Source organism: Salmo trutta, chromosome 15 (genome assembly GCF_901001165.1).
Source record: "Salmo trutta chromosome 15, fSalTru1.1, whole genome shotgun sequence".
In the NCBI taxonomy this organism is placed as follows: Eukaryota; Metazoa; Chordata; class Actinopteri; order Salmoniformes; family Salmonidae; genus Salmo; species Salmo trutta.
This window is the reverse complement of record NC_042971.1, coordinates 5435599-5462344: the sequence shown is the minus strand read 5'-3', so window position 1 is coordinate 5462344 and position 26746 is coordinate 5435599. Positions and strand designations below refer to the sequence as shown.

At 40.2% G+C, this 26746-nt stretch overlaps 1 protein-coding gene and 1 pseudogene across 1 annotated transcript in view; both read left to right on the top strand.

The window, feature by feature from the left end:
- LOC115149597 (NACHT, LRR and PYD domains-containing protein 12-like) overlaps positions 1-26746 on the top strand; it is a gene marked incomplete at both ends in the record, with an annotated part of 397095 nt that overhangs the window by 342558 nt on the left and 27791 nt on the right. The gene's annotated exons all lie outside the window — the stretch shown is intronic.
- Positions 17525-18490, top strand: LOC115148382 (zinc finger protein 180-like; annotated as a pseudogene).

Genomic DNA, 26746 nt, shown 5'->3' with positions numbered 1-26746 from the left:
ACATTTTGAAGTGTTGCATTTTGATTCCAGTGGGTCACCAACGTGTTAAGTGTAACACAACTCAACACAACTCAACACAACACAACTTTCAATTCAGATCCTGGATTTTCCCGCTGAGGCTAATATCCATATCATGTTGAAATCAATAGAACAGGGGACAAACGTTTACGGTTCTACATTGTGACATTATTAAAATACTCCTAGTACAATGTTAAAACATTCTACATTTTGACATTAATTCATTGATATCATGAAACAACTCCTTCATGTATTTTCTGATATTTGATCTGAGATCTTTTATATGATTCTCTCTCTGGTCACAGCTAAGAGGTTTCTCTCCTGTGTGTGTTCTCTGGTGTTGTACCAGGCTGTTTGACTGAGTAAAACTCTTCCCACATCGACTAGAGCTATACGATTTCTATTCTGTGTGTGTTCTCTGGTGTACTGTCAGAAGGCTAGATGTAACAAAATTCTTCCCACATTGATCACAGCTAAAATACTTCTCTCCTATGTGTGTTCTCTGGTGTACTGTCAGATCACCAGATTGAACAAAACTCTTCCCACATTGAGTACAGCAAAAAGGTCTCTCTCCTCTGTGTGTTCTCAGGTGTATCTTCAGATGGCTAGATTGAACAAAACTCTTCCCACATTGATCACAGCTATAGGATTTCTCTCCTGTGTGTGTTCTCTGGTGTGATATCAGGTTGCTTAGCTGAGTAAAACTCTTCCCACATTGAGTACAGCTAAAAGGTTTCTCTCCTGTGTGTATTCTCTGGTGTAGAGTCAGATTTCTAAATGCAGTAAAACTCTTCCCACATTCATCACAGCTATACGGTTTCTCTCCTGTGTGTGTTCTCTGGTGTGATATCAGGATGCCGAGCTGAGTAAAACTCTTCCCACATTGAGTACAGCTATAAGGTTTCTCGCCTGTGTGTGTTCTCTGGTGTGATATCAGGCTGCTTAGCTGAGTAAAACTCTTCCCACATTGATCACAGCTATATGGTTTCTCTCCTGTGTGTGTTCTCTGGTGTGATATCAGGCTGGTTGAATAACCAAAACTCTTCCCACATTGATCACAGCTAAAAGGTTTCTCTCCTGTGTGTGTTCTCTGGTGTATCTTCAGATGGCTATATTGAACAAAACTCTTCCCACATTGATCACAGCTGTAAGATTTCTCTCCTGTGTGTGTTCTCTGATGAATTTTAATGCCTGATGAGGTGAATCTCTTCCCACAGTCAGAGCAGGAGTGAGTTCTCTTCCCTGTGGGTTTCTGCAGGTGTTATATTGAGGTGTTCAGATCTGGAGAGACTCTTCTCTGCCTTGTCAGCTTCATGATGTTGTTGAGGCTCCCCAGAGGATCCACGACTGTCCCGTCTCTCTCCTGTGTGAACAACAAAGTCAGACAGATGGTTAAAGGCCCACAACAGTAGAAATCCACTGTAAAAGGGGATGCCAACAGCGTAGCCATGATGTTGTAAAACAATTGACGTCTAATGAATGTTAAAATTATTTGACAATTGTCTTAAAATGAGCAACAATAGTCATATTTAGTCTTGTTTTCACATTATTAGTAACATCGATGATTGCAGGCTATAAATAAGTTAAAGTTGTTGAAACCCTAAGCAGTGTGGCAGACGACTTTTGGTCTCCAATATAGGCCACTTTCTGTATTTGCTAAAATTGTGGCATGAGGGCGATGCACATGCAATTTGGTTGTAGAAACTCCTCCCTGCTGATGAGGAAACCACTAGTTATGGATGTAGTATATCTGGTAATGATGAAACCACTAGTTATGGATGTAGTATATCTGGTAATGAGGAAACCACTAGTTATGGATGTAGTATATCTGGTAATGAGGAAACCACTAGTTATGGATGTAGTATATCTGGTAATGAGGAAACCACTAGTTATGGATGTAGTATATCTGGTAATGAGGAAACCACTAGTTATGGATGTAGTATATCTGGTAATGAGGAAACCACTAGTTATGGATGTAGTATATCTGGTAATGAGGAAACCACTAGTTATGGATGTAGTATATCTGGTAATGAGGAAACCACTAGTTATGGATGTAGTATATCTGGTAATGAGGAAACCACTAGTTATGGATGTAGTATATCTGGTAATGAGGAAACCACTAGTTATGGATGTAGTATATCTGGTAATGAGGAAACCACTAGTTATGGATGTAGTATATCTGGTAATGAGGAAACCACTAGTTATGGATGTAGTATATCTGCATGGAGCAAAAATGGTGAGCAAAAATTAGGCTGACAGCAAAATTAGCCTCCTTTTCCAGGTTGCTTATGAGTGCATTTCACATTACTTTGGATTATAATTGTTAGGCTCGCTTGAATCTCCTGCTTAATATGTTTGTGTTATTGTCGCAAATCAACTAATTTATAGTTAAACACTTCAACCAGTAAAATGCACTTTGGCAAGTTTTTCCATCAGCCTGACAATGAGGGTTTGTACACCAAGTGTATGCCAAATTGGCCCATAACTTCACCTAACAACAACACAGACCTACTGTAGGACGCATAACTTCACCTAACAACAACATAGACCTACTGTAGGACCCATAACTTCACCTAACAACAACATAGACCTACTGTAGGACCCATAGCTTCCCCTAACAATAACATAGACTTACTGTAGGACCCATAACTTCACCTAACAACAACATAGACCTACTGTAGGACGCATAACTTCACCTAACAACAACACAGACCTACTGTAGGACCCATAACTTCACCTAACAACAACATAGACCTACTGTAGAACCCATAACTTCACCTAACAATAACATAGACCTAGGACTACATACACTGCTCAAAAAAATAAAGGGAACACTTAAACAACACAATGTAAAAAAAAAAATCTACTAAAAAAAAATCACACATTAGTTCAACAACTGCAGAGTTTGTGTCCCTGTTCTATTAGATAGTACTCACTGTATTTACTGGTGTTAATCAGTTCAATGTCCCTGTTTTATAAGATAGTACTCACTGTATTTACTGGTGTTAATCAGATCAATGTCCCTGTTTTATAAGATAGTACTCACTGTATTTACTGGTGTTAATCAGATCTCCAGTCTTCTCTTCTTCGTCCTCCTCTAATGTGACAGTAATCTCCCCCTCTTCATCCTTCATTCCAAAAACGTCTTCATCTTCTTTCACTTCATCCTCCACTCCAAAAACTGCATCTTCCTCCTCCTCTTTCACAGTAACATCCTCATCCTCCTTCACTCTGAACGCGTCTTCCTCTTCTTTCTCTGTAACGTCTTTCTCTTCTTCTTTCACGGTAACAGCCTCACACTCTACTTGTTTTTGTATTGTAACAGCCTCCTCTTCCTCCTCCTCTTTCACCAGACCTTCTTTCTCCGTCCAGCAGACCTCTTCTTTAACAGGAGAAGAGTAGCTTAGTGAACTCATGGTCGGGGATGTTAGCTAGTTAGCATTAGCGACTAGACTAGTGCTAACTTAACCAGCCAGCTAGCTGACTTACAACGTAAATATTACATAAAATGTAGTACTATGTTTAAATGGTGGCAATTAAACCACGAAATTGTCCAAACAGCTTGAATGTTCCGACTTTGTTGGCTAGCGAGCTACCGAGGTGGCTGCAGTTGTTGAAGAAGCGTTCCGTCCACTAGATTATACGTCACACTAGAAACATCGCCTGAAAGACACATATCGCCATCTGCTGTCTGGAGGGAGGAAACGCAGTTGAGGAGGGACAACTTTTTTCTTCTTAATTGAATTATAATATTATAAAGCCGTTTAGGGAAACGTTTTTTGCCTCTCTATTAAATATGAATATTATATCAACACGTATAAAGTGCAACAAGTGTTGTTTGATTATTTCAGATTTTTTATGAGAATTTAAAACTCTACATCTACTCCACATCTGTATTTCTGATTCAGTCAAATAACTAGATATCAAAATAAGCACCTAGTTATTGATACCCTTGATAAAGATGAGCAAAAATTACTGTATAAAATAAATAAATAAACTTTACCCAACACCAAGGTATTTTAGCCGAAAATCATTTGACATTGAAATATGTAATTTTAAATAGCTCAATTCAATCCAGCTGGGCCTTTTTAACACAGACAGTTGTTCCTGCTGTAGATGTTATGCCTTTGTACAGATCTAAGATCAGTTCTCCTCCACAATGCATATTCAGTACCGGTCAATTGTTTAGACACACCTACAAATTCAGTTTTTTCTTTATTTTAACTATTGTCTACATTGTAGAATAATAGCGGAGACATCAAAACTATGAAATAACTCCTATGGAATCATGTAGTAACCAAAAAAAGTGTTAAACAAATCAAAATATATTCTATATTTTACATTCTCCAAGTTTATCATTTTAAAAGGCTAATTGATCATTACAAAACCCTTTTGCAATTATGTTAGCACAGCTGAAAACTGTTGTTCTGATTAATGAAGCAATAAAACTGGCCTTCTTTAGACTAGTTGAGTATCTGGAGCATCAGCATTTGTGAGTTCGATTACAGGCTCAAAATAGCCAGAAACAAATCATTTTCTTCTGAAAATTGTTAGTCTATTCTATTTCTGAGAAATGAAGGCTATTCCATGCGAGAAATTGCCAAGAAACTGAAGATCTCGTACAATGCTGTGTACTACGCCCTTCACAGAACAGCGCAAACTGGCCTAACCAGAATGGAAGGAGGCCCCAGTGCACAACTGAGCAAGAGAACAAGTACATTAGTGTCAAATTTGATAAACAGATGCCTCACAAGTTTTCAACTAGGTGCTTTATCAAATTGTACCCTCAAAACACCAGTCTAAACGTCAACAGTGACGAGGCGACTCCGGGATGTTGGCCTTCTAGGCAGAGTTGCAAAGAAAAATCCATATCTCAGACCGTTTAAAAAAAGGAAAAGATTAAGATGGGCAAACTAACACAGACATTGGGCAGAGGAAGATTGGAAAAAAGTGTTATGGACAGACGAATCTAAGTTTGAGGTGTTCGGATCACAAACAAGAACATTCGTGAGATGCAGAAAAAATGAAAAGATGCTGGAGGAGTGCTTGACTCCTTCTGTCATCATGGTGGAAGCAATGTGATGGTCTGGGGGTGCTTTGGTGGTGGTAAAGTGGGAGATTTATACAGGGTAAAAGGGATCTTGAAGAAAGAAGGCTATCACTCCATTTTGCAAAGCCATGCCATACCCTGTGGACGGCGCTTAATTGGAGCCAACTTCCTCCTACACCAGGACAATGACCCAAAGCACAGCTCCAAACTATGCAAGAACTATTTAGGGAAGAAGCAGTCAGCTGGTATTCTGTCTATAATGGAGTGGTCAGCACAGTCACCGGATCTCAACCCTATTGAGCTGTTGTGGGAGCAGCTTGACCGTATGATACGTAAGATGTGCCCATCAAGCCAATCCAACTTGTGGGAGGTGCTTCAGGAAGAATAGGGTAAAATCTCTTTAGATTACCTCAACAAATTGACAACTACAATGCTAAAGATCTGCAAGGCTGTAATTGCTGCAAATGGAGGATTCTTTGACGAAAGCAAGTTTGAAGGACACAATTATTATTCCAATTAAAAATAATTTTTTAAAACATTGTCAAAGTCTTGACTATATTTCCTATTCATTATGCAACTCATTTCATGAATGTTTTCATGAAAAACAAGGACATTTCTAATTGACCCCAAACTTTTGAACGGTAATGTAGGTTCAACAGGTTTGAGCACCGAATCGCATGCGCAGTGTGGCCTTTTTGTCATCTACTAAACCCCTGGCCGTGTTCGAGAGCATCAAATCCATGCTGCATTGTGGGTAAATGGTGACTGGCTGACTGATTTATAAATATAGCGGGATATAAATAGCACTCCCATAGCAATTCTCCATAAATCTGCCCTATAATATACTAACAAAAAACAATCAAGATGTCTGTCAAAGCCTTTATGTCATTATTATAGATGACATCCCACACCGTAGCAGCATAGCCTTTATGTCATTATTATAGATGACGTCCCACACCGTAGCAGCATAGCCTTTATGCCATTACTATAGATGACATCCCACACCGTAGCAGCATAGCCTTTATGTCATTATTATAGATGACGTCCCACACCGTAGCAGCATAGCCTTTATGTCATTATTATAGATGACGTCCCACACCGTAGCAGCATAGCCTTTATGCCATTACTATAGATGACATCCCACACCGTAGCAGCATAGCCTTTATGTCATTATTATAGATGACATCCCACACCGTAGCAGCATAGCCTTTATGTCATTATTATAGATGACGTCCCACACCGTAGCAGCATAGCCTTTATGTCATTATTATAGATGACATCCCACACCGTAGCAGCATAGCCTTTATGTCATTATTATAGATGACATCCCACACCGTAGCAGCATAGCCTTTATGTCATTATTATAGATGACGTCCCACACCGTAGCAGCATAGCCTTTATGTCATTATTATAGATGACGTCCCACACCGTAGCAGCATAGCCTTTATGTCATTATTATAGATGACGTCCCACACCGTAGCAGCATAGCCTTTATGTCATTATTATAGATGACATCCCACACCGTAGCAGCATAGCCTTTATGTCATTATTATAGATGACGTCCCACACCGTAGCAGCATAGCCTTTATGTCATTATTATAGATGACATCCCACACCGTAGCAGCATAGCCTTTATGTCATTATTATAGATGACATCCCACACCGTAGCAGCATAGCCTTTATGTCATTATTATAGATGACGTCCCACACCGTAGCAGCATAGCCTTTATGTCATTATTATAGATGACGTCCCACACCGTAGCAGCATAGCCTTTATGTCATCTACTAAACCACTGGCCGTGTTCGAGAGCATGAAATCCATGCTGCATTGTGGGTAAATGGTGACTGGCTGACTGATTTATAAATAATAATGAGCAGTTATTTATGATGTAAGGTGATTTGTAGATCAGTCAGTTGGCAGTCGCCTGCAGTGTCGAACAAGCCCAATACCAAACCAATCAGGTGGTTGTTTGATGAAATGAAGCTTCAGACGCCATTGATGACGTGCTGCTGATAAAGTGATACAGGCATCAGTACACTGCTTTGAAGTTTACTGCTTAGCGATTTGGACGCAGGCCTCGTAGCTCCGGTATCAAACATAACATCCCTAATGAAAAGTTGTCAAAACAAAAAGGAGCAAGCAGGTTGATTTCGTCTGTCGATTTGAGCCCACAGCAAGAAGGCACCAGAGCCTACCGTGCTAACGGGTTCCCTCTAGATAACCCAATCACACAGTACACGGAAAGGTGGGGTTAACGTTTGCAAGCTTGAGCTAGATATCGACCTAGTGTGACCTTCCTGTTCCCGTCCCTCAAGTCAGTGAGTCAACACAGGAAGGAGCAATGGATGGATAGTTCATTTATTTCCAAAGCTGAAATGATGGGACACACACAGTATGGATGAATGATCAGTAGTGACGGGATATAAATAGCACTCCGATAGTAATTCTCCACAAATCTGCCGTATAATATACTAACTTTTTTGTTGTTGAAATGTCTATCAATGTTTTTGTGATCGCATGGTGGATTTAACAATTCCTACTAATTCCTAATGTACTATAATAAAATAAATACAACATCAGAATAAACTGTCATCCATTTTAGTATCAAAATATATCAAATTAACCTGGAATATTACTCAACGTCCCCCTCTGGTGGTGAAGACGTATAATCCACCTAAACTAACAGAACCGGGCTGATAAACTGGCTGGTGTTCATGAGTTTATAAAACACATACTTTATACATGTCATAAATTACCTGCATTGATGAGACACACAGTGTGGATGAATGATCAGGATATAAATAGCACTCCTATAGAAGATGCAGTGAGGATGAATGATCAGGATATAAATAACACTCCTAAAGAAGATGCAGTGTGGATGAATGATCAGGATATAAATAGCACTCCTATAGAAGATGCAGTGAGGATGAATGATCAGGATATAAATAGCACTCCTAAAGAAGATGTAGTGTGGATGAATGATCAGGATATAAATAGCACTCCTAAAGAAGATGCAGTGTGGATGAATGATCAGGATATAAATAGCACTCCTAAAGAAGATGCAGTGTGGATGAATGATCAGGATATAAATAGCACTCCTAAAGAAGATGCAGTGTGGATGAATGATCAGGATATAAATAGCACTCCTGTAGAAGATGCAGTGTGGATGAATGATCAGGATATAAATAGCACTCCTAAAGAAGATGCAGTGAAGATGAATGATCAGGATATAAATAGCACTCCTAAAGGAGATGCAGTGGGGATGAATGATCAGGATATAAATAGCACTCCTAAAGAAGATGCAGTGGGGATGAGTGATCAGGATATAAATAGCACTCCTAAAGAAGATGCAGTGTGGATGAATGATCAGTAGTGACAGGATATAAATAGCACTCCTAAAGAAGATGCAGTGTGGATGAATGATCAGGATATAAATAGCACTCCTAAAGAAGATGCAGTGTGGATGAATGATCAGGATATAAATAGCACTCCTATAGAAGATGCAGTGTGGATGAATGATCAGGATATAAATAGCACTCCTAAAGAAGATGCAGTGAAGATGAATGATCAGGATATAAATAGCACTCCTAAAGGAGATGCAGTGGGGATGAATGATCAGGATATAAATAGCACTCCTAAAGAAGATGCAGTGGGGATGAGTGATCAGGATATAAATAGCACTCCTAAAGAAGATGCAGTGTGGATGAATGATCAGTAGTGACAGGATATAAATAGCACTCCTAAAGAAGATGCAGTGTGGATGAATGATCAGGATATAAATAGCACTCCTAAAGAAGATGCAGTGAGGATGAATGATCAGGATATAAATAGCACTCCTAAAGAAGATGCATTTTCCAGTTTGCTACCAACTTGAAAGAGTGAACTTCAGCATAAAACCCACATGGAAAACTGAGATTCGGCAAATAACATATAAAGAGGGGCTTATTTGACGCCAAACCAACAACATAAGTTACTAAAACAGTAATTGCTAATGTATGATTTAAAAGGTGGATTTTATGATGTAATGTCTACTTTATACATTTCTATCCCAGGACCACTCAATTTTCAAATTCTGCTGTGGATTACCCAGAATCCCATACCTTTATCACTGAGTATAATGTAAACACACGAGCAGCAGTCTAAGGTACTGCATCTCAGTGCTAGAGGCGTCACTACAGACCCTGGTTCAAAACTAGGCTGTATCATAACAGGCCCTGATTGGGAGTCCCATAGGGCAACGCACAGTGGCCCAGCATCGTCTGGGTTAGGGTTTGGCAGGGGTTTGGCCGTCATTGTAAATAAGAATTTGTCCTTAGCTGGCTTGCCTGGTTAAATAAAGGTTAAATACATTTTTTTAAATGTAACTTCATTACACCGTTACACTGGCATACAAACTCGGTAGCATAGAGTTGATAATACATATGACGTTGGGAAATAGTGCATTGTGGGTAGTTTAGAAGATTTCCCGAAATAAGTTAATAAATATGTAATAACGCAAAAAAATAACTGTTTGTACTTATAGGTAACCATAAAGTGACTACAACTAAGTTACTAAGTCTTTAACCACACTGTGGTGTTACACTGGTGAGTAGAAACTAACGCTTCCTACACTTTAACTTGTTGTCTGAAAATAAAATAAACATTTTACTCAACTGCGTTACCCACTCCAGTCAGCAGATGGCGGTCTGGGAATTTAAGGTAATGATGTTGGTGTGACGTATAATGACGTATAATGTAGTGGACGGAACGCTTCTTTCAACAGCAGCAACAGTTATTCACCCACCTCGGTAGCTTGCTAGACAAAATAGCCGAACCAATAAAGCTCATTAGACGCTTTAGTGTATATTAGCCACTGTGTTTTAAACCCACTACTGTCGTCTAGTTAGTTATCAGATTTAATTTCATATTTACGGTGTTGTTGTTATTAGTCAGCTATCGGCTGGTTAAGTTAGCATCAGCCTAGCTAGCTAACATCTCCGACCATGAGTTCACTAAGCTACTCTCCTCCTGCTAAAGAAGAGAAAGAGGAGGATGTTACAATACAAAAACAAGTAAAGCGTGAGGCTGTTACAGTGAAAGAAGAAGAGAAAGACGTTTCAGTGAAAGAAGAGGAAGACGCGTTCAGAGTGAAAGAGGAGGATGTTACTGTTAAAGAAGAGGAAGAGAAAGATGCTGTTTTTGGAGTGAAAGAGGAGGAGGGGGAGATGACTGTCACATCGAGAAAGGAGGAGGAGGAAACTGGATTTCTGGGCCCGGTTTCCAAAAGGCATCTCAAGCCAACCAATGGTTCTAACGATGAACGGGCCCTGATTAACACTAGTAAGTACTGTCTTAAAAACAGAGGCACAAACTGCAGTTGTTGAACTGATGTTTGGTGTTAAAGGGGAAATCTGCAATTGCTACATCCATATTGTGACTTTTATATTATTTATTTATAGCCATTGATTCTTGAAGAATATAACACATGCCTCATGAGCTTAGTTCAACTGTTGTACCTCATCAGAACCCCAAATAAGCTTTTTTTTACTCCAATGTCTAGAAACAATGTAAACCAACACTGTATAGCTTCAACATGGTTAAAACTATAATGTTGATATCATGGATGGTCAGTCCTTGCATCCATAGGTCTGTCTGTCTGTAGTTACATTTCTCCAGCCCTATTATCATCTTATTACCAAAACAGTGGTGGAATGACAGATTTGTTATTGTTTGAACTGCAGATTGCTGGGTTGTGTGGGTTTTTTAAACAGCAACAAAATGGCTGCCCAGAGACTTGGTTTGGTAAACAGCTGAGGGATGGGGGAAGGACAAATGTAACCACTCAAATTCATAGACAAAACCATTGTAGCAATCGTAACCCAACACCTAGCGACCTCTTCAAGAAGTTCAGACATCTTGGCATAACGGTTATAAGGTGTTGGCTTGACAGTCAGTGGACCCAGGTTTGAGTTCAGCTCAGGGCTACCCCCTGAATTCACTACACTATGAATACAAGGACTGGCCATCCATGATGTCATAATGATAGTTTAACCAGGTTTCTAGGCTATATAGTATATTCTAGAATTAATCAATGATGTCATAATGATAGTTTAACCAGGTTTCTAGGCTATATAGTATATTCTAGAATACATCCATGATGTCATAATGATAGTTTAACCAGGTTTCTAGGGTATATAGTATATTCTAGAATTCATCAATGATGTCATAATGATAGTTTAACCAGGTTTCTAGGCTATATAGTATATTCTAGAATTCATCCATGATGTCATAATGATAGTTTAACCAGGTTTCTAGGCTATATAGTATATTCTAGAATTCATCCATGATGTCATAAGGACAGTTTAACCAGGTTTCTAGGCTATGTAGTATATTCTAGAATTCATCCATGATGTCATAATGATAGTTTAAACAGGTTTCTAGGCTATATAGTATATTCTAGAATTCATCCATGATGTCATAATGATAGTTTAACCAGGTTTCTAGGCTATATAGTATATTCTAGAATTCATCCATGATGTCATAATGATAGTTTAACCAGGTTTCTAGGCTATATAGTATATTCTAGAATTCATCCATGATGTCATAATGATATTTTAAACAGGTTTCTAGGATATATAGTATATTCTAGAATTCATCCATGATGTCATAATGATAGTTTAACCAGGTTTCTAGGCTATATAGTATATTCTAGAATTCATCCATGATGTCATAATGATAGTTTAACCAGGTTTCTAGGATATATAGTATATTCTACAATTCATCCATGATGTCATATTGATAGTTTAACCACTGGTCGGGCTGGGACGGACATCCAGCGAAAAATCCTATCGCCATTTGCATAACAAAATGTAATATATATATATTTTTTCAAATTTAGGACTATTTTATATCGTTTTATAGATACACCTCTCCTGAATCGAACCACGTTGTCCGATTTCAAAAAGGCTTTACAGCAAAAGCAAAACATTAGATTATGTTAGAGGAGTATATCGTAAAAGTAGCCACATAGCCCTTTTCCGACTAACCACATGCATCACAAATAACCAAAAAACAGCTAAATGCAGCACTAACCTTTGACAATCTTCATCAGATGACACTCCTAGGACATCATGTTACACAATACATGCATTCTTTTGTTCGAAACAGTTCATATTTATATATTAAAACAGCATTTTACATCGGCGCGTAACGTTGAGAAAGTATTTTCCCTCAAATGCTTCCGGTGAATCAGCGCTACAATTTACTAAATTACTATTCGAAAACGATTTTTAAATATAATATTGTCATTCAAAGATTTATAGATTAACATCTTGTGAAAGCACCCATTTTGCCAGATTTAAAAATAACTTTACTGGGAAATCACACTTTGCAATAAAAGGCGATGCTATACTCAGAACAATAGACTAGGGATACAGGTCGGCGCCATCTTGGAACAATCGAATATCAAATCTAATCTTGTATAATATTGAAAATATTCCCTTACCTTTGATTATCTTCATCAGAATGCACTGCCAGGAATCCCAGGTCCACAACAAATGTATTTTTGATCGAAAAAGTTCTTAATTTATGTCCCAATAACTTCTTGTTGTTAGCGCGTTCTGAAGGGTAATCCAAATGTGCCGTCGTCCGCGGGAGTTCTCGTGACGATAGTGTAAAAAAATATATATTTAAGTTCGTTCAAACATGTCAAACGTTGTATAACATAAATCTTTAGGGCCTTTTTCAACCAGAGCTTCAATAATATTCCAGGGGGACAGTTGCATTGTCTTTCAAAACGTTTCGAAAGGGGAGGATCGCGAGGGGCGCTGGCGTCATAATGGTGATGGCCCTCCCCATGTGACCAAGATCAACAGCCTCTCGTTCAGACAGTTTTGATAGTAGGAGACTCAAACCACTTTGTAAAGACTGGGGACATCTAGTGGAAGCCATAGGAAGTGCTCAATGAACCATAGCTCACGGTGTGATTTATAGGCAAAGTGCTGAAGTTGAGTCCGCAAATCAAATTTCCACATCCTGTTAGAAACTGTCTCGGGGTTTTGACTGCCAAATGAGTTCTGTTATACTCACAGACACCATTCAAACAGTTTTAGAAAATGTAGGGTGTTTTCTATCCATATCTACTAATTATATGCATATCCTAGCTTCTGAGTTTGAGTAGGAGGCCGTTTAAAATGGGCACATATTTTTTTCAAAAATCGCTGTAGCGCCCCCTATCCTAGGCGACCACTTTAACCAGATTTCTAGGCTATATAGTATATTCTATAACTGCCAGTGAAGATTTCCTGTGGGGGCAAATTATTAGAGCTGTTGATAAGTCATTGTATAATATTCAACCAATTTCTTTTCATGCCATTACATTAAAGGCAAAACATACCTAGATTTAATTACATTCATGAATTGGTTTGAAACCTTTGTTTTAAACCCTTCTCAAAATTGGTGCCTTGATGGATTTAAAAAAAATGGTTTGTCATAAAACACTTTTTATTTATTTAAATGTAACCTTTATTTAACTAGGCAAGTCAGTTAAGAACAAATTCTTATTTACAATGACGGTCTACCCCGGACGACGCTGGGCCAATTGTGCGCCGCCCTATGGGACTCCAAATCAAGGCCGGTTGTGATACAGCCTGGATTTGAACCAGGGTGTCTGTAGTGATGCCTCAAGCACTGAGATGCAGACCGCTGTGCCACTCTGGAGCCCCAAAATCATGTTCTAGTGCTGTCCCCAACTAAAATACATCTTGGTCAACCAAGAGTCATCTGTTCTTTCCACCAATCGCCCCATGTGTTTTTATAAAATCAACTGTATGTACTGAACTGGTCTGATGCTTTAAGCTGTTTGATTAAATAAGACACACAAATGACTGGAGGGAGCCAGAGATCAAGATAACCTAACCAGAAGAGAGAGAATTTCTGAAGTTTCCGGTAATGGGCTACACCAGCGGTCGGCAACCTTTTCCATTTGGTGCCAATTTATCTGACCATTTCTACCAATCTGTGTGCCAGTTATGATTTTCATATGCACATTTTTGTGGAACAGTTTCATTTAATTTATAATAGTATCTCAAAATCATAGAACGTAGATTAATCACAGACAATCTAAATGAAAATTATACAAATCTAAAAGTAACTTTTATTGCCATTGCCAACTATGTAAAAAAAATAGCCTACATAAAGCCAACAAATAAAAGTTAAATAAATAATACAAATATTGCATTCTGCAGGTAAAAAATAAATATCCTAAAAATCACATTGGCTGCACATGGCCTGTCTACAACAAACCTGAAACATTATATCAACTATCAACTGGGTCAGTGAAACTCGGATAGCAAGCTTGCAACATTGTATAAAATATTCTGGGCCCTCAGTTTCCTGCTCCAGTGAGTTCTGGACAGACACAGCTGTAGGCTATTTGTGCAAAGAATAAGAAGTAATCAGGTATTTTATGACATTTCCACTGGATCAGAGCATTACATTTTTCCCTTTTATGCTGAGTGGTTATCAGAAGGGTGAGAGCTGGAAATGTTTTACGAAAATACTTTGAGGAACTATTGTCATTTGCAATTGATTTTGATTAGACTTTGTTTACTTGCTGTTCGAGGTGAGAAAAAAAATTACTTTGAGAAGCTCCACAATTCATTAGTGGTGGTGCGTTAAGACAATCAGAAACATTATCAGACATCCCCAAATGGACACATTTATAGGCCTAGAATACAGTATATACATATGAGATGAGTAATGTAGGGTATGTAAACATTATTAAAGTGACTGGTGATACCTTTGATTAAGTCCATTTATTAAAGTGGTCAGAGATTGAGTCTGTATGTTGGCAGCAGCCACTCAATGTTAGTGATGGCTGTTTAACAGTCTGATGGCCTTGAGATAGAAGCTGTTTTTCAGTCTTTCGGTCCCAGCTTTGATGCACCTGTACTGACCTCGCCTTCTGGATGATAGCGGGGTGAACAGGCAGTGGCTCGGGTGGTTGTTATCCTTGATGATCTTTTTGGCCTTCCTGTGACATCGGGTGGTGTAGGTGTCCTGGAGGGCAGGTAGTTTGCCCCCATTGATGCATTGAGTAGACCGCACTACCCTCTGGAGAGACTTGCGGTTGTGGGCGGTGCAGTTGCCATACCAGGCGGTGATACAGCCTGACAGGATACTCTCGATTGTGCATCTGTAAAAGTTTGAGTATTTTCGGTGACAAGCCACATTTCTTCAACTTCCTGAGGTTGAAGAGGCACTGTTGCACCTATTTCACCACGCTGTCTGTGTGGGTGGACCATTTCAGTTTGTCCGTGATGTGTACGCCGAGGAACTTAAAACTCTCCACTACTGTCCCGTCAATGTGGATAGGAGGTGCTCCCTCTGCTGTTTCCTGAAGTCCACGATCATCTCCTTTGTTTTGTTGATGTTGAGTGAGAGGTTATTTTCCTGACACCACACTCCGAGGGCCCTCACCTCTTCCCTGTAGCCCGTCTCGTTGATGTTGGTAATCAAGCCGACTACTGTAGTGTCGTCTGCAGTTGGAAGTGTGCATGGCCACCCAGTCATGGGTGAACAGGGAGTACAGGAGAGGGCTGAGAACGCACCCTTGCGGGGCCCCAGTGTTGAGGATCAGTGGGGTGGAGATATTATTTCCTACCTTTACTGCCTGGAGGTGACCCGTCATAATGTCCAGGACCCAGTTGCACAGGGCGGGGTCTCGAGCTTAATGACGAGTTTGGAGGGTACTATGGTGTTAATTGCTGAGCTGTAGTCAATGAACAGCATTCTTAAATAGGTGTTCCTTTTGTCCAGATGAGATAGGGCAGTGTGATGGCGATTGCATTGTGGCCCTATTGGGGCAGTAAGCAAACTGAAGTGGGTCTAGGGTATCAGGTAGCGTGGAGGTGATATGATTCTTGACTAGTTTCTCAAAGCACTTCATGATGACAGAAGTGAGTGAAATGGGGCGATAGTAATTTAGTTCAGTTACCTTAGCTTTCTTGGGAACAGGAATAATGGTGGCCCTCTTGAAGCATGTGTGGCACAGCAGACTGGGATAGGGATTGATTGAATATGTCCGTAAACACACCATCCAGCTGGTCTGCGAATGCTATGAGGACGCGGCGAGGGATGCCGTCTGGGCCGTCAGCCTTGTGAGGGTTAACACGTTTAAATGTTTTACTCACGTCGGCCACAGAGGAAAGCCCACAGTCTTTGATAGCGGGCCGTGTCGGTGGCACTGTATTGTCCTCAAAGCGAGCAAAGAAGTTTAATTTGTCTGGTAGCAATTTCGTCCACCTTGTTGTCTAGAGATTGGACATTGGCGAGTAATTTGATCGGAAGCGGTGGATGATGTGCTCTCCTTCTGAGTCTGACCAGTAGGCCGCTCAGTCTGCCTCTTCTGTAATGATGATGATAATAATAATATCTAAAACAACAAATAACAGTCATCTTAACTTTACAGACAACACCCAAATGGATACTGTCATTAACACAGTTCTTAAATAATTACACATAATACTTAATACTGTAGCTGTTTAGTTACAGTCATATGTTCAACTATCATCAGCTGATCCAGGAAATCATTTTCTGAATGACAGTCAAATGGCAAACATCACGACATGGGTATATTTGTTGTTAGGTGAAGTTATGGGTCCTACAGTAGGTCTATGTTGTTGTTAGGGGTCCTACAGTAGGTCTATGTTATTGTTAGGTAAAGTTGTGTGCCAATTTGGCAAACACTTAGTGTACAAACCATCATTGTCAGGCTGATGGAAAAGCTAGCCAAAGAGCATTTTACTGGTTGAAGTGTTTTTTTAAAAGTATAAAGCAGTTGAGTTGCGATGATGACAGAAAAATTAAATTAAGCAGGACATTCAAACGAGCCTTACAATTATAATCCAAAGTAGTGTGAAATGCTCTTATAAGCAACCTGGAAATGGAAGTTACTTCCCTGAGTTTTCCCCCATTCACATTCAGAAAACATTGTGAAAAACTAAAATCTTTGCTCACCATTTTTGCTCCAGGCAGATATAGTACATGCATAACTATCGGTTTCCTCATTACCAGGTATACTACATCCATAACTAGCGGTTTCCTCACTAGCAGGGAGGAATTTCTGCAATGAAATTGCCCTCGTGCCACAATTTTAGCAAACACAGAAATTGTCCTATATTGGAGACCAAAAGTTGTCTGGCACACTGCTTAGGGTTTCAACAACTTGAATAGCTCAATCATCGATGTTACTACTAATGTGAAAACAAGACAAAATGACTATTCTTGTTCATTTTGTGGGCCTTTAACCATCAACTGACTTTGTTGTTCACGCAGGAGAGAGACGTGACTATCGTGGACCCTCTGGGGAGCCTAAAAAACCTCATGCTGACAAGGCAGAGAAGAGTCTCTCCACATTAGAACACCTCAAGAAACACCAGCAGAGACCCACAGGGAAGAGAACTCACCACTGCTCTGACTGTGGGAAGAGATTCACCTCATCAGCAGGCATTAAAATTCATCAGAGAACACACACAGGAGAGAAACCTTTTAGCTGTACTCAATGTGGGAAGAGTTTTACTCAATCAACCAGCCTGATATCACACCAGAGAACACACACAGGAGAGAAACCTTATAACTGTGTTCAATGTGGGAAGAGTTTTACTAGGTCAACTGGCCTGATATCACACCAGAGAACACACACAGGAGAGAAATCTTATAGCTGTGATGAATGTGGGAAGAGTTATGTTACGTCTAACAGTCTGACTAAACACCGGAGAACACACACAGGAGAGAAACCTTATAGCTGTGCACAATGTGGGAAGAGCTTTACTGAGTCTAGCTGTCTGACTAAACACCAGAGAACACACACAGGAGAGAAGCCTTTTAGCTGTAATCAATGTGGGAAGAGTTTTTCTCAGTCAGGCAGCCTGCGATCACACCATAGAACACACACAGGAGAGAAACCTTATCGCTGTGCTCAATGTGGGAAGAGTTTTACTCGTTCAGCCAGCCTGAAATCACACCGTAGAACACACACAGGAGAAAAATATTATAGCTGTGCTCAATGTGGGAAGAGCTTTACTGAGTCTAGCTGTCTGACTAAACACCGGAGAACACACACAGGAGAGAAACCTTATAGCTGTGCTCAATGTGGGAAGAGCTTTACTGAGTCTAGCTGTCTGACTAAACACCAGAGAACACACACAGGAGAGAAGCCTTTTAGCTGTAATCAATGTGGGAAGAGTTTTACTCAGTCAACCAGCCTGATATCGCACCAGAGAAAACACACACAGGAGAGAAATCTTATAGCTGTGCTCAATGTGGGAAGAGTTTTACTACGTCTAGCAAGCGGACTACACACCATATAACACATACAGGAGAAACCTCAGCTGTGATCAGTGTGACCAGAGATAATCTGATAAAATACCTCAATCAATGAATTAATGTCACAATGTAGAATGTTTTAACATTGTAGTAGGAGTATTTTAATGATGTCACAATGTAGAACCTAAACGTTTGTCCCCTGTTCTATTGATTTCAACATGATATGGATATTAGCCTCAGGGGGAAAATCCAGGCTCTGAAATGGAAGAGTTACTATTTATGTGATTTAACAAAAAGTGACTAACAAAAAAAGAGTTGTGTTACACTTACCAACGTACACTTGAATCAAAATGCAACACTTCAAAATGTAGCTAGCTGTTTTCTACAAATTGTCCTCTAACCAGTGATGTACACATTATTCTCTGATTCCGTGTGGTTTTTGAGCTGGTAGTTTTAACAGGACGTGCAACCTCATCTCCCTCCTCTCACACAATTGATTTCAACATGATATCGATGAGTGATGACAAATAAGTGTTGTGTTCCTTTGTTTAGCGACCCCTACATTTAAATGCATCACTCCAAAATGTAGCTGACTGTCTTCTGCAGGTTGTCCTCTAATCAGTGAGGTAAAAGATACCTCCCATTTCCATGTGTTTTTTTAGTTGTGTTAGTTTCAACAGCACGTACAACCTGATCGATATCAGTAATTTATTGCTACTTATCAAAACAACAGCATTTCTGGTGCTTGTGCAGTTAATAAGGTGCTTGTTTGATGATTATTGTGGCAGATGTTTGTGTATATAGTATGACCCATTTTATGTTTAGGTTTTCAATATATCCAAAACTGTTTCTGCATATTGGTTATTGATTTGTACACGTTAAAACTGTGTTTTAACATTTGGCTATCACACCTAGCAACATGTCATTGAAAATACTTTGAAAAAAGGACTATGCAACCAAATATTTCATTTTTACATTTCATGTAACATTTAGTAATCATAATTATTTATGCAACCAACTGACAATTTTTGGGTTCAATTATATTGACATTGTTACCCTGCTTTTAGAATATCAGGGTTCATTCTCAGATGTGCCAACCCAAATGTACTAGAGCATGACATTGGGGACTGGGCCCCGATCCAACAACATGCCTATCTAGTGAACCCTGAAAAGAGAGAGAAGCTCTGCAGTGAGGTGGAAAGTTACTATGGATATTGCAGGAGTTTCCTCTTGAAATCAGACATGTCTGTGGTAAGGACAACTTGGTTTCTGATTGTCTCAAGGGTGTGCAGTCAAAAAGTTTTGTGTTTAGCCAGTGCGTTACCATGGATCACAATTGATTTTAACTGCACGTTTTTCCGTATTGGAGATGAGTTTTGTTTGGGCTCGTTCCAGGGGGACGAGAGTTCTAGAAGCTAGTGGGATTTAGGAAGAGGAGAGTTCTAGAAGCTAGTGAGTTTTAGGAAGACGAGAGTTCTAGAAGCTAGTGAGTTTTAGGAAGACGAGAGTTCTAGAAGCTAGTGGGATTTAGGATTCTATAGAAAGAAAAAGGAGAAAAAAATAATACTATTGTATATTATTATTTAGAAAAGTTTTTTTTTGTTTTTAATTGTTGACAGCCAGTAGACACCGTGTTTATATTGTAGAAGGTGAAGCATTGTAGTTGATTATAATGAGAAATGGAAGTTGTTTTCTGTTGTTGGTAAGGAAACTTGTCCAACAAAAACATAGGATATATTTGTTGTCTTAATGGGGAAGGTGTTACAGGCTTTGGTTTTTCCATTTATGTTTTGAGGTTGGACTTTAGCCCGTCTAGCTCGTTAGCACATCTAGCTCGTTAGCACGTCTAGCTCGTTAGCGCGTCTAGCCCGTTAGCACGTCTAGCTCGTTAGCACGTCTAGCTCGTTAGCACGTAGGACGCACTGATTGGTGTCACCTCGTTAGTCAGTATGTGTTACACCTGTGCTGGCTTGTCCATCTCGTTAGTGGGAAGGTGTTTCACCTGAGCTGGTCCAGGTTCTATTTATGAGTGTCTGGCCCAGTGCTCCAGTTGTCTTGATACATGTGGAGAGTCAACACCTTTAGTTGCGCCACCTTTTTGGTTTGCTTCCTGTCTTTAAGTTTGGTGTGGGTTTTTCTTTTGTTTGCCTCTTCTTGGGCATATTTAGTGGGTCTCATGGTGGGTGTCTTTTAGGTCCCAGTTGTTGTTACAAGTCAACTTTCAGTGGACACCCCCGTAGTGTCTTTCAGAGGCCCTCCTGTTTAGTTGTGGTTGTTGTCAGTGACTCTTTGTTAGTTCCCTCTTCTATTTAAGGGACATTTCTGGTTTACTGCTGGGGAACGTAACAACAAACATTGTAGTAAAACAAGCTTATATTTTGGGTTGGATGTTGCATCCAATTGATTATATTTTTATCAATGGAATTTCCTTAGAATGCTCTCTAGTCTTTCAGTTGTTAATCTTGTTTGTTGTGGTAAATATTTGTTTTTTCCTGTGAAGCCATTGTGTTGCATCCATGTCTGAAATGTGCTGTATAAATAAAGCTTGATTTGATTATGTTGTAAAACAAATGAACCCAATGACTGTCCAATCAACAGACTCTTGCAAAACCAATGAACAGATATGTGCAAAAACAACACATATCTTGGTCCATCTTAGTATGAAAAACAGTATAAATTCAGTATATCTTCCACTGTCAGAATATATAATATATAATTTTAATGGTAGGTTTATTTGAACAGTGAGAGACAGAATAACAACACAAATATCCAGAAAAACGCATGTCAAAAACCTACTATTAAAATTATAGACTGATAATTTCTTTGTAAGTGGGCAAATGTACAAAATCAGCAGGGGATCAAAAACTTTTTTCCCCCACTGTACGTTTAGTTTCACTTTTCAACCAACCCAGTTCATTTGTTGAAATCAATATGTCAAAGGATTCAACTACTGAAAACTGAAACAAACAAATGGATCAAAAAGATCAATCCCACTTTTCCAGCCTGCTGAAGGCGTGGTGGAGTGGTCGACACCACCCCCGGCTCTACCAGGGGCTTGAGGTGGTCTCCCACAGCTCTGCTTATGTCATGTTCTGTGGCCTTGCTGTTCCATTTTCTTGACTGCCCCTGCAACACAGAAATAAACACATTTAGTCATATTATATAAAACATTCAAAGTAATGGATATGGAGCATCTATGCAACACAGAAACACATTTAGTCATATAAAACACTCAGGGCCGGTTTCACATAAAAGGCTTAAGCTTAGTCCCAGACTAAAAGATAGTGGTAGATTTAACTTTTGGATAGGAGTTAAATCCTTGAGGTTTTTGGCATCTGGAATCTTTCATTGTGAAACTGGTGATTTGTGTGGTGCCAGTGAAGCAACTGTGTTTAATTGTTCACAAAGTCTGCAGGAGGAGTCTTTACATCTAGTTTCCTGATGCTGCTGGTCAAGCCAACTATAAAGTCTGCAGGAGGAGTCTTTACATCTAGTTTCCTGATGCTGCTGGTCAAGCCAACTATAAAGTCTGCAGGAGGAGTCTTTACATCTACTTTCCTGATGCTGCTGGCCAAGCCAACTATAAAGTCTGCAGGAGGAGTCTTTACATCTAGTTTCCTGATGCTGCTGGTCAAGCCAACTATAAAGTCTGCAGGAGTAGTCTTTACATCTAGTTTCCTGATGCTGCTGGCCAAGCCAACTATAAAGTCTGTAGGAGAAGTCTTTACATCAAGTTTCCTGATGCTGCTGACCAAGCCAACTATAAAGTCTGCAGGAGGAGTCTTTACATCTAGTTTCCTGATGCTGCTGGCCAAGCCAACTATAAAGTCTGCAGGAGGAGTCTTTACATCTAGTTTCCTGATGCTTCTGGTCAAGCCAACTATAAAGTCTGCAGGAGGAGTCTTTACATCTACTTTCCTGATGCTGCTGGCCAAGCCAACTATAAAGTCTGCAGGAGGAGTCTTTACATCTAGTTTCCTGATGCTGCTGGTCAAGCCAACTATAAAGTCTGCAGGAGTAGTCTTTACATCTAGTTTCCTGATGCTGCTGGCCAAGCCAACTATAAAGTCTGTAGGAGAAGTCTTTACATCTAGTTTCCTGATGCTGCTGACCAAGCCAACTATAAAGTCTGCAGGAGGAGTCTTTACATCTAGTTTCCTGATGCTGCTGGCCAAGCCAACTATAAAGTCTGCAGGAGGAGTCTTTACATCTAGTTTCCTGGTGCTGCTGGTCAAGCCAACTATAAAGTCTGCAGGAGGAGTCTTTACATCTACTTTCCTGATGCTGCTGGTCAAGCCAACTATAAAGTCTGCAGGAGGAGTCTTTACATCTAGTTTCCCGATGCTGCTGGCCAAGCCAACTATAAAGTCTGCAGGAGGAGTCTTTACATCTAGTTTCCTGATGCTGCTGGTCAAGCCAACTATAAAGTCTGCAGGAGGAGTCTTTACATCTAGTTTCCTGATGCTGCTGGCCAAGCCAACTATAAAGTCTGCAGGAGGAGTCTTTACATCTAGTTTCCTGATGCTGCTGGCCAAGCCAACTATAAAGTCTGCAGGGCCATTTGTGAACTGAGGAGTCTTTACATCTAGTTTCCTGATGCTGCTGGCCAAGCCAACTATAAAGTCTGCAGGAGGAGTCTTTACATCTAGTTTCCCGATGCTGCTGGCCAAGCCAACTATAAAGTCTGCAGGAGGAGTCTTTACATCTAGTTTCCTGATGCTGCTGGCCAAGCCAACTATAAAGTCTGCAGGGCCATTTGTGAACTGAGGAGTCTTTACATCTAGTTTCCTGATGCTGCTGGCCAAGCCAACTATAAAGGGCAATATGAATATCTGAATATGGGCAGTTCCCAGGAGTGATTGGCTGCTCACCTCTAGTTGTTGTTTCTTCCTGTAATCCTGATAATAATGCAGATATCTCACCTCTAGATGTTGTTTCTTCTTGTAATCCTGATAATAATGCAGATATCTCACCTGAAGTTGTTGTTTCTGCTTGTAATCCTGATAATAATGTAGATATCTCACCTCTAGTTGTTGTTTCTTCTTGTAATCCTGATAATGCAGAAATCTCACCTGTAGTTGTTGTTTCTTCTTGTAATCCTGATAATAATGCAGATATTTCACCTCTAGTTCTTGTTTCTTCTTGTAATCCTGATAATAATGCAGATATCTCACCTGAAGTTGTTGTTTCTTCTTGTAATCCTGATAATAATGCAGATATCTCACCTCTAGTTGTTGTTTCTTCTTGTAATCCTGATAATAATGCAGATATCTCACCTCTAGTTGTTGTTTCTTCTTGTAATCCTGATAATAATGCAGATATCTCACCTGAAGTTGTTGTTTCTTCTTGTAATCCTGATAATAATGCAGATATCTCACCTCTAGTTGTTGTTTCTTCCTGTAATCCTGATAATAATGCAGATATCTCACCTCTAGTTGTTGTTTCTTCTTGTAATCCTGATAATAATGCAGATATCTCACCTCTAGTTGTTGTACTCTTCTTGTGGTTACATTTCCATTGAATTCACAGCAAATTGCAGCCCAACCCTCTTGTTATACTGCTCAGTAGCAGCAGTGTGGTTTTTACCTTCAATAACTGGATGGTTTGACAACGTTTGTTTTGGAGCATTTTTTCATACACACTAAAGTTTTTTTGAACAAATTATTTTTGCCTCTGCCATTGTTTCGTCTCCAGATTCACACCAGTATTGGTGTTTTCTATTCCGGGTTTTAATGAGCACCACTAGACCAACAGCATGTGTTCATACTGAACCTAATCAGGATTAACCCAGGTGTTCATACTGAACCTAATCAGGATTAAGCCAGGTGTTCATACTGAACCTAATCAGGCTTAACCCAGGTGTTCATACTGAACCTAATCAGGATTAACCCAGGTGTTCATACTGAACCTAATCAGGCTTAACCCAGGTGTTCATACTGAACCTAATCAGGATTAACCCAGGTGTTCATACTGAACCTAATCAGGATTAATCCAGGTGTTCATACTGCACCTAATCAGGCTTAACCCAGGTGTTCATGCTGAACCTAATCAGGATTAACCCAGGTGTTCATACTGAACCTAATCAGGATTAACCCAGGTGTTCATACTGGACCTAATCAGGATTAACCCAGGTGTTCATACTGAACCTAATCAGGATTAACCCAGGTGTTCATACTGAACCTAATCAGGCTTAACCCAGGTGTTCATACTGAACCTAATCAGGCTTAACCCAGCTGTTCTCATTCAGGCTTACTTACCTGACTCCAGTCTCCGATTAACTAAGCCAAATTTAAGACACGATCACGAAAGCTACTTAAATATCCTAGTTTAACTAGTTCTGGCTTAATCTAAACCCTGCAGGGTCTGAATGAAACCTAATGTCCAGTGGGATTGATCTGTTTGATCCAATTGTTTGTTTCAGTTTTCAGTTGTTGAATCCTTGACGTATTGTTGACTTCAAAACTTTTCAGTTTCAACAAATGCACTGGGTTGGTTGAAAAGTGATACTGTTTTGACATAGTGGAAGATATACTGAATTGATACTGTTTTTCATACTAAGATATGGGCTCATTGGTTATGCAAGAGGGCGGCAGGTAGCCTAGTGGTTAGAGCTGACAAGGTAAAAATACACTGCTCAAAATAAATAAAGGGAACACTTAAACAACACAATGTAACTCCAAGTCAATCACACTTCTGTGAAATCAAACTGTCCACTTAGGAAGCAACACTGATTGACAATACATTTCACATGCTGTTGTGCAAATGGAATAGACAATAGGTGGAAATTATAGGCAATTAGCAAGACACCCCCAATAAAGGAGTGGTTCTGCAGGTGGGGACCACAGACCACTTCTCAGTTCCTATGCTTCCTGGCTGATGTTTTGGTCACTTTTGAATGCTGGCGGTGCTTTCACTCTAGTGGTAGCATGAGTCTACAACCCACACAAGTGGCTCAGGTAGTGCAGCTCATCCAGGATGGCACATCAATGCGAGCTGTGGCAAGAAGGTTTGCTGTGTCTGTCAGCGTAGTGTCCAGAGCATGGAGGTGCTACCAGGAGACAGGCCAGTACATCAGGAGACGTGGAGGAGGCCGTAGGAGGGCAACAACCCAGCAGCAGGACCACTACCTCCGCCTTTGTGCAAGGAGAAGCAGGAGGAGCACTGCCAGAGCCCTGCAAAATGACCTCCAGCAGGCCACATGTGCATGTGTCTGCTCAAACGGTCAGAAACAGACTCCATGAGGGTGGTATGAGGGCCCGACGTCCACAGGTGGGGGTTGTGCTTACAGCCCAACACCGTGCAGGACGTTTGGCATTTGCCAGAGAACACCAAGATTGGCAAATTCGCCACTGGCGCCCTGTGCTCTTCACAGATGAAAGCAGGTTCACACTGAGCACGTGACAGACGTGACAGAGTCTGGAGACGCCGTGGAGAACGTTCTGCTGCCTGCAACATCCTCCAGCATGACCGGTTTGGCGTTGGGTCAGTCATGGTGTGGGGTGGCATTTCTTTGGGGGGCCGCACAGCACTCCATGTGTTCGCCAGAGGTAGCCTGACTGCCATTAGGTACCGAGATGAGATCCTCAGACCCCTTGTGACACCATATGCTGGTGCGGTTGGCCCTGGGTTCCTCCTAATGCAAGACAATGCTAGACCTCATGTGGCTGGAGTGTGTCAGCAGTTCCTGCAAGAGGAAGGAACTCTACTCTAACTCTACTCTAATACTGACTAACGAGGTGACACCAATCAGTGCTAACGAGCTAGACGTGCTAAAGTCCAACCTCAAAACATAAATGGAAAAACCAAAGCCTGTAACACCTTCCCCTTTAAGACAACAAATATATCCTATTGGACAAGTTTGCTCACCACCAACAGAAAACAACTTCCATTTCACATTATAATCAACTACAATGCTTCACCTTCACCAATATAAACATAATGTCTACTGGCTGTCAACAATTAAAAACACGTACTTTTAAATAATAATAATATACAATAATAATTTTTCACCTTTTTCTTTCTATAGAATCCCCCACCTTGGTTCACTTACTATAGAATCCTAAAACTCACTAGCTTCTAGAACTCTCGTCTTCCTAAAACTCACTAGCTTCTAGAACTCTCATCCCCTTGGAACGAGCCCAAACTAAACTCATCACCAATACAGAAAAACGTGCAGTCAAAATAAATTGTGATCCATGGCAACGCACTGGCTAAACGCAAAACACAAATCTTTTTGAGACAATCAGCAACCAAGTTGTCCTTACCACGGACATGTCTGATTTCAAGAGGAAACTCCTGCAATATCCGTAGTAACTTTCCACCTCACTGCGGAGCTTCTCTCTCTTTTCAGGGTTCACTAGATAGGCATGTTG